Source organism: Panthera tigris, chromosome D1 (genome assembly GCF_018350195.1).
Source record: "Panthera tigris isolate Pti1 chromosome D1, P.tigris_Pti1_mat1.1, whole genome shotgun sequence".
Lineage (NCBI taxonomy): Eukaryota > Metazoa > Chordata > Mammalia > Carnivora > Felidae > Panthera > Panthera tigris.
Window position 1 is genome coordinate 67,059,990 of NC_056669.1, and position 12,000 is coordinate 67,071,989.

The following is a 12,000-nucleotide window of genomic DNA, read 5'->3' on the forward strand; positions in this document are numbered from 1 at the left end:
CACATTGTCCCACCTTACCCCCACTTCTTCTTCCTCCAATCAGAAATTCTCTCTACATCCTCTCAACCTACATATAGTCAATGCATCCTTCAAGATCCCTCCTCTGCAATGTTTTCTTGGGATCATCCCAGGGACTTCCAATAGCTCTGAAGACCTAAGCCACTCAGTCTTCACTGTTGGCAGGATTTATGCCAAATAGTACTAAAACAATGGAGGGAGGGGCGTAGCCCATTGCTATGGACTAAACTGTGTCCCCTGAAAATCCATAGGTTAAAGTCTTAACTCTCCACCCCCCAATCTGACTGTACTGGAGACAGGGCTTTTAAGGAGGGGATTAAGGGTAAATGAAGTCATAGAGTGGAGCCCTGATCTGATAGAACTGATTCTCTCATAAGAGAAAGACACCAGAGAGCTCAGTCACTCCATCATGTAAGGACACAGTAAAAAAGTAGGTGTTTAGAAGTCAGGAAGACAATCTTCCCCACAAACCAAACCCTGCCAGATCTTAGACTTTCCAGCATCCAGAACTGTGTGAAAATAAATTTCTGTTATTTAAGCCACCCAGTACATAGTATTTTGTTAAGGCAGCCCAAGCAGGCCAATACACTCATGTTCATTGAATCATTAACATGTAGGGCCCTGTAGTCTGCATGAGGAGTACACAAATAAGAAAGGCATAGTACCTGACTTCAAAGACCTCATTGTCTTTTCTAACAGGGGCAGGTAGAGACAAACGTGACCAGAGGCTAAGGGACACTTTGATAAATATTTTGGTAAAAGCAAGCAAAATGCTCTGTGGGGAATGGTAGCATATAGCATAGTGGTTGGGAAATCACATGGACCTTGGTTTGAAATCTGCCTTTACAGTATGACCTCAGTCAAGTTACTTATCCTCTTCGAACCTCAGCTTCCTCATTGTAAAATAGAGATAATAATTCTGAATCATAGCATGATTATGAGGATTGAGTAAAGTTAAGCAGATAAGATACTTAGTAGAGACACATGGACAGAACTGACAGTTATTTAAAATATCACCGCTAATAGCACATGTAAAAGGCATCCAAGTCATATTGCTGGAAAGATAGTCCAAAAATCTTCTCAGAGGAGATAATACTAGAATTGAGTTATTTAGGATGAGTAGCAGTTAACCAGAAAAAAGATGTGAAAGACATTCTAGGTAAAAAGAACAGAATTACTGGGGACAGGAAATAGCAAGCTACATCTGAGGGACTTCCAATAGATTGATAGAACCTGATGAATTCTGTGCAGGGGCTGTGGTAGGAAAGCACAGAGAGTGGCGGGGGATGCAGAGCAAGAAAGGTGGTCAGAATCTATGAAGGCAGAGTTTAAACTTTGTTCTGAAAACTCTGGGGAGCCATTGAAGAATGTCGAACAGTAGGGCTGGAATCATTATTGGATTTATATTTTTGAAAGCTCACTCTGGCAATAATGTGGAATGAATTGGAGAGCAATTGATGGCAGAGAGATTGGCAGAGAGATTTATGTGGATATTTTAGTGATCAGAGGAGAAGGGACAAGGGTCTGAATGAAGACAACAGCATTGGAGACGGAGAGAAGTTGACAGATCCAAGAGACTGGGAGATGAGGTGGGGAGAAGTGTGAGGAGTGAGCAGCCAGCAAGAAGAGAAAGAAGGAGAAAATGGACAGAACTGACTTCCAAGTTTCTCTCTTTGCCTCAGGATGGATGGCAGTCTCATTCTTTGAGATTGGAAAAGGCTCAGAAGTGAGACCAGGAAAGATGGAGGTGGGACACAAGCTTTTGGTGTCTCTGGGTCATCTGTATTGAAAGGTCCTTCAGTAAGGAGTTGAATATAGAATTCTGAAGAAAGGCAAAAAGATCTGGCCTGGAGAAATAGATTTGGGTTTATCTTCATACTGGAAATTGAAGCCCAAGTTTGAATGAGGTCCTTTAGGAAAGAAGTGTGTAAAGCAGAAGGCAAAAAAAAAAAAAAAAAAAAAAAAAAAAAAAAAAAGAATGTGGTGAACAGAGACATTTCAGGGAAAGAGGACCAATCAGAGCCAGTGAAATGGTGATAGAGTGATCAAAGGGTTGGGCAGAGGGACTGGTGCCACTCCATCAAATAGGAAAAAGAGCTTTAGGAAGGAGGACATGCCAGCTCTACAAATGCCACAGAGAGGCCAGACAAGGTGAGGCGTGCTGGATCTGACAATCAGTCACTGATGGCCTCGGGGGAATTGTTCAAAGCTGAGGAGCGAACGGGAATTGAAAAAGCCTGCCTGTTAAGTGAGGGCTAAGGAAAGGAGGTTACCTCAGGAAGTCTACAAGGCTACGACAGGCACTCCTTTCAAAAAAGGAAGAGACTTGTGCACATTTATAATTTGTGGGGCAGGAACCCATGGAGAGGAAAGGTTGAAGTTAGGGGGAAGAGAAGGTGTGATCGATGGGACCACACTCCTACAGGGACCTGCCCTACCTGGGAAGGGTGTGCAGACCTGGGTTGCAAGTCTAACTTTAGACAGAAGGAGGGACACTCTTTCATTGTGGAAGTGGGGGAAGAAGAATGAGATACATTCAGAGGCAGGTAAGTTTGAAAGGGACCAGAAAGGGAGTTGTCTGCATGGCTTGGCTTCCTCCGTAGGGTAAGAGGGGAGTTACCTGATGAGATGAGGAGCTTGGAAAGATGAGGAGCAGTTTGGAACAGTGGCTGGAATTGGGGAAAAAGATGCTGGGGGTGTGTAGAAGATTTCTCAGCAGCCCAGAAGCCTTAACATATGTCATAGGATCGGGGTGCCTGGGTGGCTCAGTTGGTTGGGCGTCCGACTTCGACTCAGGTCCTGATCTCATGTTTTGCAGGCCCGAGCCCTGTGTCGGGCTCTGTGCTGACAGCTCAGAGCCTAGAGCCTGTTTCGGATGCTGTGTCTCCCTCTCTCTCTGCCCTTCCCCTGCTCATGCTCTGTCTCTCTGTCAAAAATAAATAAACATTAAAAAAAATTAAGAAAAAACCATATGTCATAGGATCTATGCAGGGCAGGAGAGCTGAGCACAATGAAGACCGAAAGATTAAGGTGCTGTTGATTAAGGAAAAAGAGAGGACTCTACAAGAGGACAGATGGATGGGCAATCATGGCTGGTCTCCATTAGATATGCACCGGGCATAAGAGAATGAGAGATTTACATGTTGGTATTTGAAAATGGTCAGGGAGCAGGACAGGATGGAAAGATTAGAGAGATGGACGAATTCAAGTTTCCAGATGTGCTCATGGATGTCTGTAGTGGCTAATGTAAGTGACCAGGAGGTTTCTGGATTAAAAAGGGTGCCCTACATGTCTCATTTGGTTGAGTGTCCAACTCTTGATTTGGGTTCAGGTCATCATCTCGTAGTTTGTGAGTTTGGGCCCCAGGTCAGGTTCTGCGCTCACAGCTTGGGATTCTCTCTCTCTCCCTTTCTCTGTCTCTCCCACATGTGTGCGCACTCTTTCTCTCCCTCTCTCTCTCTAAATAAATAAATAAACATTAAAAAAAGGGGGCCAGGAATTGTGAGGGTCAGGGTCTTATATGGGTCTTCTGTATCAGTGATTCTCAAATTTTAAGATGATGCCTATAGCTTACTAAGGGATTTTGTTAAAATGCAGATTCTGATTCAAGAAGTCTGGGTTGGGCCAGAGTTCTTCATCTCAATAAACATCCCCAATGATGCTGATCCTCCTGGTCCACAGACCACACTTTGTAGCACAGTGTCGAAACGGACATTGGAATGGTCCAGGATGAAGAGAGGTCTAGGGGTGGAGAGGAAGTCCTTGCCTGCGGCCTTCCAATCAGGAATGCTCCCAAAACAGAAGAGAGGAGTAGAGCAGAGGAGTGTGAGGGGAGCCTGCTCTGCCTGGCATGTCCCACAGCAGCCTCCCTGCAATAAGAGAGAAGGCTGCTAATTGGCTAGAAACACTTGATATTAATTAACTCAATAGAATCGTTCCCTTGAAGCCTGTTTTGCATAATTAATGAATGCTTAGCTATAAGCTGATGAAAACACTGAAGCCAAAGTGTTACAATTTTCTGATCAGCTAAGCAGAAACACCGCAATCCATACGGTTTGTGGACACAGCGAAAAGCTTAACTTGTGCTAATTACTGAGATTGGCTAAAGAGCCCTTGGCTTTGCCACATCTTAATGGGGGAGGCAGGGCTAAACTAGGACACGTGGGCACCACAGGCAGGCCGATAATTTGATACCTCTTCAATGAAATATTCTTTAAATATTTGTTCAACATTTACTTAGAGGAGAAGCTGAGTGCAGCCTTGAGGGAAAGCAGAGTTGGAAAGTGCTGGGCCAGGTGCAGTTTTTCCTTTGTTGTCTCCAGCAATTCAGCTCTGGCCCAAACTTTTATCACATTCTCAGCAAAACAAGACTGTAGTTACAGGCCCATCCTCCCTAGAAAGTAGGTTTGCTTTCACCTCTAAAGATTACTGGAAATGTTCATGGGGAGTTCTACCTTTCATGCCAAGTTGTTCATTGAAGGACTCTCTTTGAGAGGTCTTTCAATAATTTTTTTTTTTTTTTGGTACTTTGTTACATTTCTGGAGAAGTTGAGCTTCACTTTTCTTTTTTTTTTTAAATTTTTTTCAACGTTTTTTATTTATTTTTGGGACAGAGAGAGACAGAGCATGAACGGGGGAGGGGCAGAGAGAGAGGGAGACACAGAATCGGAAACAGGCTCCAGGCTCCGAGCCATCAGCCCAGAGCCTGACGCGGGGCTCGAACTCACGGACCGTGAGATCGTGACCTGGCTGAAGTCGGACGCTTAACCGACTGCGCCACCCAGGCGCCCCGAGCTTCACTTTTCAAATGGCACTGTGGGCAACTGCTCAGATGGCAGTGTCTTTGTTTGGCTCTTGGGGATGGTGCTGGGATATGTCAGAATCCTTAGCATTCGACCAGAGCAGAAGTCAGTGGGGAGAGCTGGCTCACTTCTACCACGTATGAAGAGTTACCTTGCTATGGGTAGGATACTTAACCTCTCTGAGCAATGTGGATCAGAATACTTAATACCGTTAAAATGGCAATATTCCAAAATTGGTCTACTGATTCCATACAATCCCTATAATCCTAACTTTCTTCTTTGCAGAAACTGCCAGGCTGATCCTAAAATGATTATGGAAATTTAAGGAGCCATGGATATCGAAAACAATCTTAAAAAGGAATGAAGTTGTAGGACTCACATTTCCCAATTTCAAAACTTACTACAAAGATATAGCATAGTATTGGCATAAAGATAGACATATAGATCAACGGAATAAAACTGGGAGTCCAGAAATGACCCCTGTTGTAATCAAACCCATGTCCGATCTGTTCACTGCATGACAGGCCAAAAAGTCGAGAGATAAGGTGTGGGGGCAAAGGAAAGTGACTTTGAGGCAGCAGGCTAACCATGAAGATGGTGGACTAATGTCCCCCCAAAATCATCCTGACATCTCAGCGCAGGCAGGTGTTTGTAATGGGTGAGAAATGGGAAGGTGGGGGACGGTGTGTGGATAAGTAACAGGCTATAGCAATCAGTCAGATGTCTTCAGCCGACATGCAGGATATGCTGATTAGTTTACCTTGTGCAAGGTGTTCTGTATCTTAGTTCCGTGCTCCCACTAAAAGTCAACTAATTCCCCAATGGGCTTATAATGCACAAACAGGTCTCATGTAGAATAACAAAGGAGGAAGAAGTGTTCGAGGCAGAATGAATTCAAGATGGAGTTCGTCTACCTATGTCATGACAGTTATGATCAACAGATTTTTGACAGGGGTGTCAAAACAATTCAATGGGGGAGAGAACAGTCTTGTAACCAAATGGTGTTGGGACAACCAGATATCCAGATGCAAAAAAAAAAAAAAAAAAAAAAAAAAATTAGGTTGGGGCTCTACCTCATAATGGATCAAAGACCTAAATGTAAGAACTATAAACTCTTAGAAGAAAACATTCACCCCAATGTTTCATGACCATGGATTAGGCCATGGATTCTTAGAAAGGACAGGCAACAAAAGAAAAAAGAAATAAACTGGGCTTCACCAAAATTAAAAACTTCTCTGCTTCAAAGACACCATCAATAAAGTAGGAGACAACCCACAAAATGGGGTAAAATATTTGTAGATCATATATCTGACAAGAGATTTGTATCTAGAATAAAGACCTCTTACAACTCAATAACACAAACACCTGATTAAAAAACGGACAAGGGATTTGAATAGACATTTTTCTAAAGGAGATACATAAATAGCCAATAAGCATGTGAAAAAATTCTTTACATCATCAGTCATCAGGAGAATGCAAGTCAAAACAAGACTGGATAGTACTTCACTCCCCCCACTGCCGAGGATGGCTGTAATAAAAAAGATAGTTCATAACCAATGTTGAGGAGGAGACAGAACCCTCACACACTCTGGTGGGAATATTGAAAGGTGCAGCCACTTTATAGAATAGTCTGTCAGTTCTTCAAAAGGTGAAGAAACATAGTGTTATACAACCCAGAAATGCCACTCTTAGGTTTACATCAAAAGCAATGAAAAGATATGTCCACAAAAACTTGTGCACAAATGTTCATAGCAGCATTCCTCGTAATAGCAAAGAAGTGAAAGCAATTCAAATGTGCATCAACTGATGAGTGAATAAATAAACTGGTATATCTGTGCAATTCGACATTATTCAGCCATAAAAAGGAATGAAGTACTGATACGGGGTACAACATGGATAAACCTTGAAAACATTGTAAGTCAAAGAAGCCAGACACAAACGGCCATATTATTCCATTTATATGAAATGTCAGAACAGGCAAATTCATAGAGACAGAGAGATTAGTGGTCACCAAGAGATAGGGGTTGGGAGGAACAGGAAGCAAGTGCTAATGGGTATGGAGTTTCTTTCTGGGGTTATAAAAATATTCTAAAAGGGCACAAATCTGTGACCACACTAAAACCCATGGAGGGGCAGCTGGGTGGCTCAGTCGGTTAAGCGTCTGACTCTTGATTTCAGCTCAGGTCATGATCTAGCAGTTGGTGAGTTCGAGCCCTGTGTAGGGCTCTGTGCTGACACTGTGGAACCAGCTTGGGATTCCCTCTCTCTCTCTCTCTCTCTCTCTCTCTCTCTTCCTCAGCTCCTCCCCTGTTTGTGTTCTCTCTTTATATCAAAATAAATAAATAAACTTAAAAAAATAAAAACCATGGAATTGTTCACCTTAAATGGGCAAATTTTATAGTATGTGAATTATATCTCAATAAAGCTCTTACACACACACACACACACACACACACACACACACATTATCTCACAGTTTTCTGTGTGTGAAGCGTTCAGGCACAACTTAGCTGAGCCTTTCCCCTAGGATCTCACAACATTGCAACCAAGATGTCATCTAGGGCTAGGTTTTCATCAGAGCTTTGACAAGGGAGGGAACCATTTCTAAGCTCCCTCAGGGTTTTGGCAGAATTTATTTCCTTGTGATTGCTGGATTCACAGCAGCCTGCTTCTCCAAAGCCAGCAATGGACACAGAGACTCCAGCAAGATGGCTGCTATGTAAACATGTAAACAGAATTAGGTACATCTCATCTCTGCTACATTCTGTTGGTTAGAAGCAAGTCACAGTTTCCACCTTTCAAGGGGAAGAAAATTGTGCAAATGTGAATAGGAGGCAATGATCAGGACCATCTTAAAGTGTGTCCATAACAGTAATATTCTCAGGGACAATTTTTATAATTAGGTAAAATAGTTTTCAGTGGCATTTTTGGTTCTAATTTTTGGTGGGGGGGGTGATTTTTGACTGCTATTCTGGAATAATTTTCAAAATTTCTTATATATAATTATTAATATTAATTGCCATCACTAATTGAGTGTTTCCTTAGTGCCTGACACTATACTAGGCACTTTTTTTTTTAATTTTTTGTTAACGTTTATTTATTTTTGAGACAGAGAGAGACAGAGCATGAACGGGGGAGGGGCAGAGAGAGAGGGAGACACAGAATCGGAAGCAGGCTCCAGGCTCTGAGCCATCAGCCCAGAGCCCGACGCGGGGCTCGAACTCCTGGATCGTGAGATCATGACCTGAGCTGAAGTCAGACGCTTAACCGACTGAGCCACCCAGGCGCCCCTATACTAGGCACTTTTGACATATTATTTTATTTCATACTTAAAAAAGGAAGTATTATTGTATAGCATTATATAGTATTGTAATAATATTGCATAGTATTATTATGCAAGGAAGTTATGATTCCTCAGTTTACAGATAAAGAAATAAAGGCTATTAGAGACTATTACTCCCGAGGCCACACAGCTAATAAATAAAGGAGGTGGGATTTGAACCCAGGCCTTTCTGAGTCCAAAGCCTACCATGCCTGTAGGCACTATCCTATACTGGTCAGGTGTGTGTGTGTGTGTGTGTGTGTGTGTGTGTGTGTGTACATTTACGTGTATGTGTGTGGTGTATGTTTTAGGCACTATCAATATTTTTATTAGAATTTCCATAGAGGTGGGTATGAGTATAACATTAGACACCTTGGTGCACAATACTGGCTTTTTAGTCATATATGGTACACCTAGTATGCACCAGGCATTTTATTAGGCACTGGTGATATAAGGCAATCTAAACAGAAATAGTCTACTAACTCCTTCTGTGACAACAGATATGCTGGGCCTACTTTGCTTAATACATTTTGCGGCTGTTATTTGATGCATATGCATATAGAATTCTTACAGCTTCCTATTGGATAGACTCTTCTATCATTATGAAATCTCTATTTCTAGTAATGTTTATTGACTTAATATATACTTAGGTATAGCTACCCCAGTCTCTCTTTGACTAATATTTTCACGGTGTATCTTTTTCCACCCTTTTACTTTCATCCATTCTGTAATCTTCTATCTAGGATTATAAACCAAAGGCCTGCAGGGTTGGCCACAATCCTTCCATCTTTGGAAGAAAGGATTAACCAGAAATAGAGGAGTCCTCACAAGATGTGAAGCTCAACTCTGAATCATATGATATCTTATTCTCATTAAGGTGATCTGCCAGAAGCAAAAATAAGTACTCTCTGCAGTAAAATACCAGAGCCACAAATGATCTCTACATTTTGTCATACATAATGTACGGCATGCAACAGAAAATAATCAGGCATGCGAGAAGATCAAGTTTGTTCAAAAACACAAGGGGAGAAAAACAGACAAAAAAATCATATTCACTAAAGATCTTGACATTACAGTTGTCCCACTCAGATTTTAACTAATTAATCATTTTAAAGATTAAATATCTAGATAGGAACATTTGGCAGAAAACTAGAAAGTATTGAAAAGAATTGAATGGAAATTCTGGAACTGAAAACTTCTTCTCAGAAGAGTGTGAACTCTATTTTTTTTTTTTTTTTTTGTCATGCTAGCTCTGTGATTTCCGAAAACCTTGCTCTGTTTCTCAGTCTTTCCATCAATGCTCTTGCTTTTGGAACTGTACCTTGCCTGTAGGGAAACCCAAATGCTGGGCTAAACTCTCTTGTATAGCCTCAGTAGCTTTCCTATGCTCAAACACATTTTCACAATATTTTGTTTAGATTGTATAACTGTTTTGAGAGAGAGACTTGGGTGGAAACAATCATTGCCAGAAGCAGAACCCACGACAGAGTTTCTCAGGATATTCTTCTGGGCTTAATTTATTGTGCAAAGGAAAGCTGCAGTCTCAGAATTTAAAGGAAGACTTTCTGTTTCCTCCAGAAGAAAGGAGGAAAGTGCTTAGCAACCAGAAGCTGGCTGACCACCACATCCTCGTTCTCTAGCCCTTGAAAATCACAGGCTTCCTTTCGTAAACAAATATAACATAAGATCATTTCTGACAATTGCCTTGTGGTCAGCAAGGGAGGAACTGGGCTTTGACCCTTAGGTAGGAAATGTCTATGATACTCATGGGAATTGAGGGGGGACTAGTGGGCCTACATTAGGGAATTTCAAGAAGGATTTGTAAGAGATGCTGATAATATAACACGCATTTTAGAGATGTCAGTCCTCATGCTGAGGGTTTAACTTTCTGACTGACAATTTATATGTTACATATTCTCTCTCTGCAGGTACAGCGCTGATCTCTTCAGCCCTTGGTTCTAGCTCATACTGCTTCAGCTGAGGAAAGAGACTGAGAGGGTTGTACTTTCCATTATTTGGTAGAAAGAAGGCATTTACCACTTTACTTGAGTTGCCTTTCAAAAAGGACTGGATATCTTCTAGAAGAGAGCTGGTCTCCTTACTGGGAAAGTCCCCTATCTAAACAATTGCTTTGGCTGGCATTTATGCTTTCCTTGGGGCTGCTGATAATTCCTAAGTCGTGTGCTAATGTGTGGAGAACTTCTAAAGTGGCTGTCACCTTGAGTGGTATAATTATAGGCAGTGTATGAACCCTTGATAAGAAAATGGAGAAGAAAAAAAATCATCAAGATTAAAAATAAAAAACACCTGAAGATAATGAAGGTGGTAATGAATTCATTTTCCAGGGGTGAGGAAAAAAGGAATAGAAAAAGTTTCACGGTGAATCTAGGGGTAGTTTGTTGTTTTCCTTGTGGCCCTAACAGTCAGGACAGCAATGGTTAGCATCACAAGAAGCTGCGTGAAGAAGCCTGGGCTTTAGAGGAGAAAGAAGGAAGGTCACATTGCAGTTCTATCATTAGTTAAGCATATATTCTGAAAATAGTATTCACCTCTTTGAGCTTCATCTGGAAAATGGCAATGATCATTCTTGCTTCACTGGCATGGTGTGAGGATGAAATGTGGAAACCACTGTGAAAGGAACACTTAGCACCATCAGATAGAAAAAAGAGAAAAGTCTGGTTTGGCAGTGTGCTTAAATATGTAGATTTTGGAGCCAGACAGGCCTGGGTTCAAATCCCACTTTCTTTCTTTCATTCATTCATTCATTCATTCATTCATTCATTCATGTTTAGTTTTGAGAGAAAGAGAGTGGGGGAGGGGCAGAGAGAGAATGGGGGACAGAGGATCCCAGGCAGGCTCTGGGCTGACAGCAGAGAGCCTGATGCAGGGCTTGAGCTCACAAACCATGAGATCATGACCGAGCCAAAGTCAAGAGTCAGACACTCAACTAACTGAGCCACTCAGCTGCCCCTATTTGCAAGGAACGTTTAATGTGTTCAGCCCTAAACTAATCACCAGCAGTGGGAATGAGACCACTGATTTGTCTGAGACAATCAAGATTCACCTCCTGGATGTGGGAGTAGAGCCCTCCCCACCTAGAGCTGGTGGCTGCCTGGAGAAGAGGGGGGTGTATGGACAAAATCAGGATAAAGTTTGGAGGAAGGAAGGAAGGAAAATAGTATTGAAAATGCTTTTGATTTCTTCTTAAACTTAGGAGTTGTTTAAACTTAAAGAAACTTAAATTTTAAAACGGTCACAGATTTTGCTTTGTTTCCACTTTAGTTTTGAATTGTGGATAATATGATTTTATGTTTTTACTTTTAAGAACTTTTCAGGGGCGCCTGGGTGGCTCAGTCAGTTAAGCGTCCGACTTCAGCTCAGGTCATGATCTCACGGTCCGTGAGTTTGAGCCCCGTGTCGGGCTCTGTGCTGACAGCTCAGAGCCTGGAGCCGGTTTCCGATTCTGTGTCTCCCTCTCTCTCTGACCCTCCCCTGTTCATGCTCTGTCTCTCTCTGTCTCAAAAATAAATAAACATTTAAAAAAAAATAACTTTTCAGTTTTTTCTTGTATACTATATACAGAATTTTTGCATTTTATGGCCACATGAAAAGAAAGAGTAGTTTTTGTTCTTAGGTTGATATTGTTAATCATGTCATTCAGCTTTTCTGTATCTTTATCTTTTATTACCTTGATCTTTTTCTAAACTATTTTGGAATAATTTTAGATTTACAGAAAAGTTTGTGAACATAGTACATATTGGTGCCAGATATCCTTCACCTGGCTTCTCTTAATGTTAGTTAATATAACTACAGTATGTTTATAAACACTAAGAAATTAACATTGGCACAATTCTATTA

General features: G+C 41.6%; 1 long non-coding RNA gene across 1 annotated transcript in view; it reads left to right on the top strand.

The window, feature by feature from the left end:
- Nucleotides 1–10,473, top strand: part of LOC122231143 — a 28,877-nt gene extending 18,404 nt beyond the window's left edge. The window contains exon 3 of the long non-coding RNA XR_006208300.1: nt 10,071–10,473. This is a non-coding gene — a long non-coding RNA (uncharacterized LOC122231143). The remainder of the gene's footprint in view (nt 1–10,070) is intronic.
- Nucleotides 10,474–12,000: the final 1,527 nt, after the last annotated feature.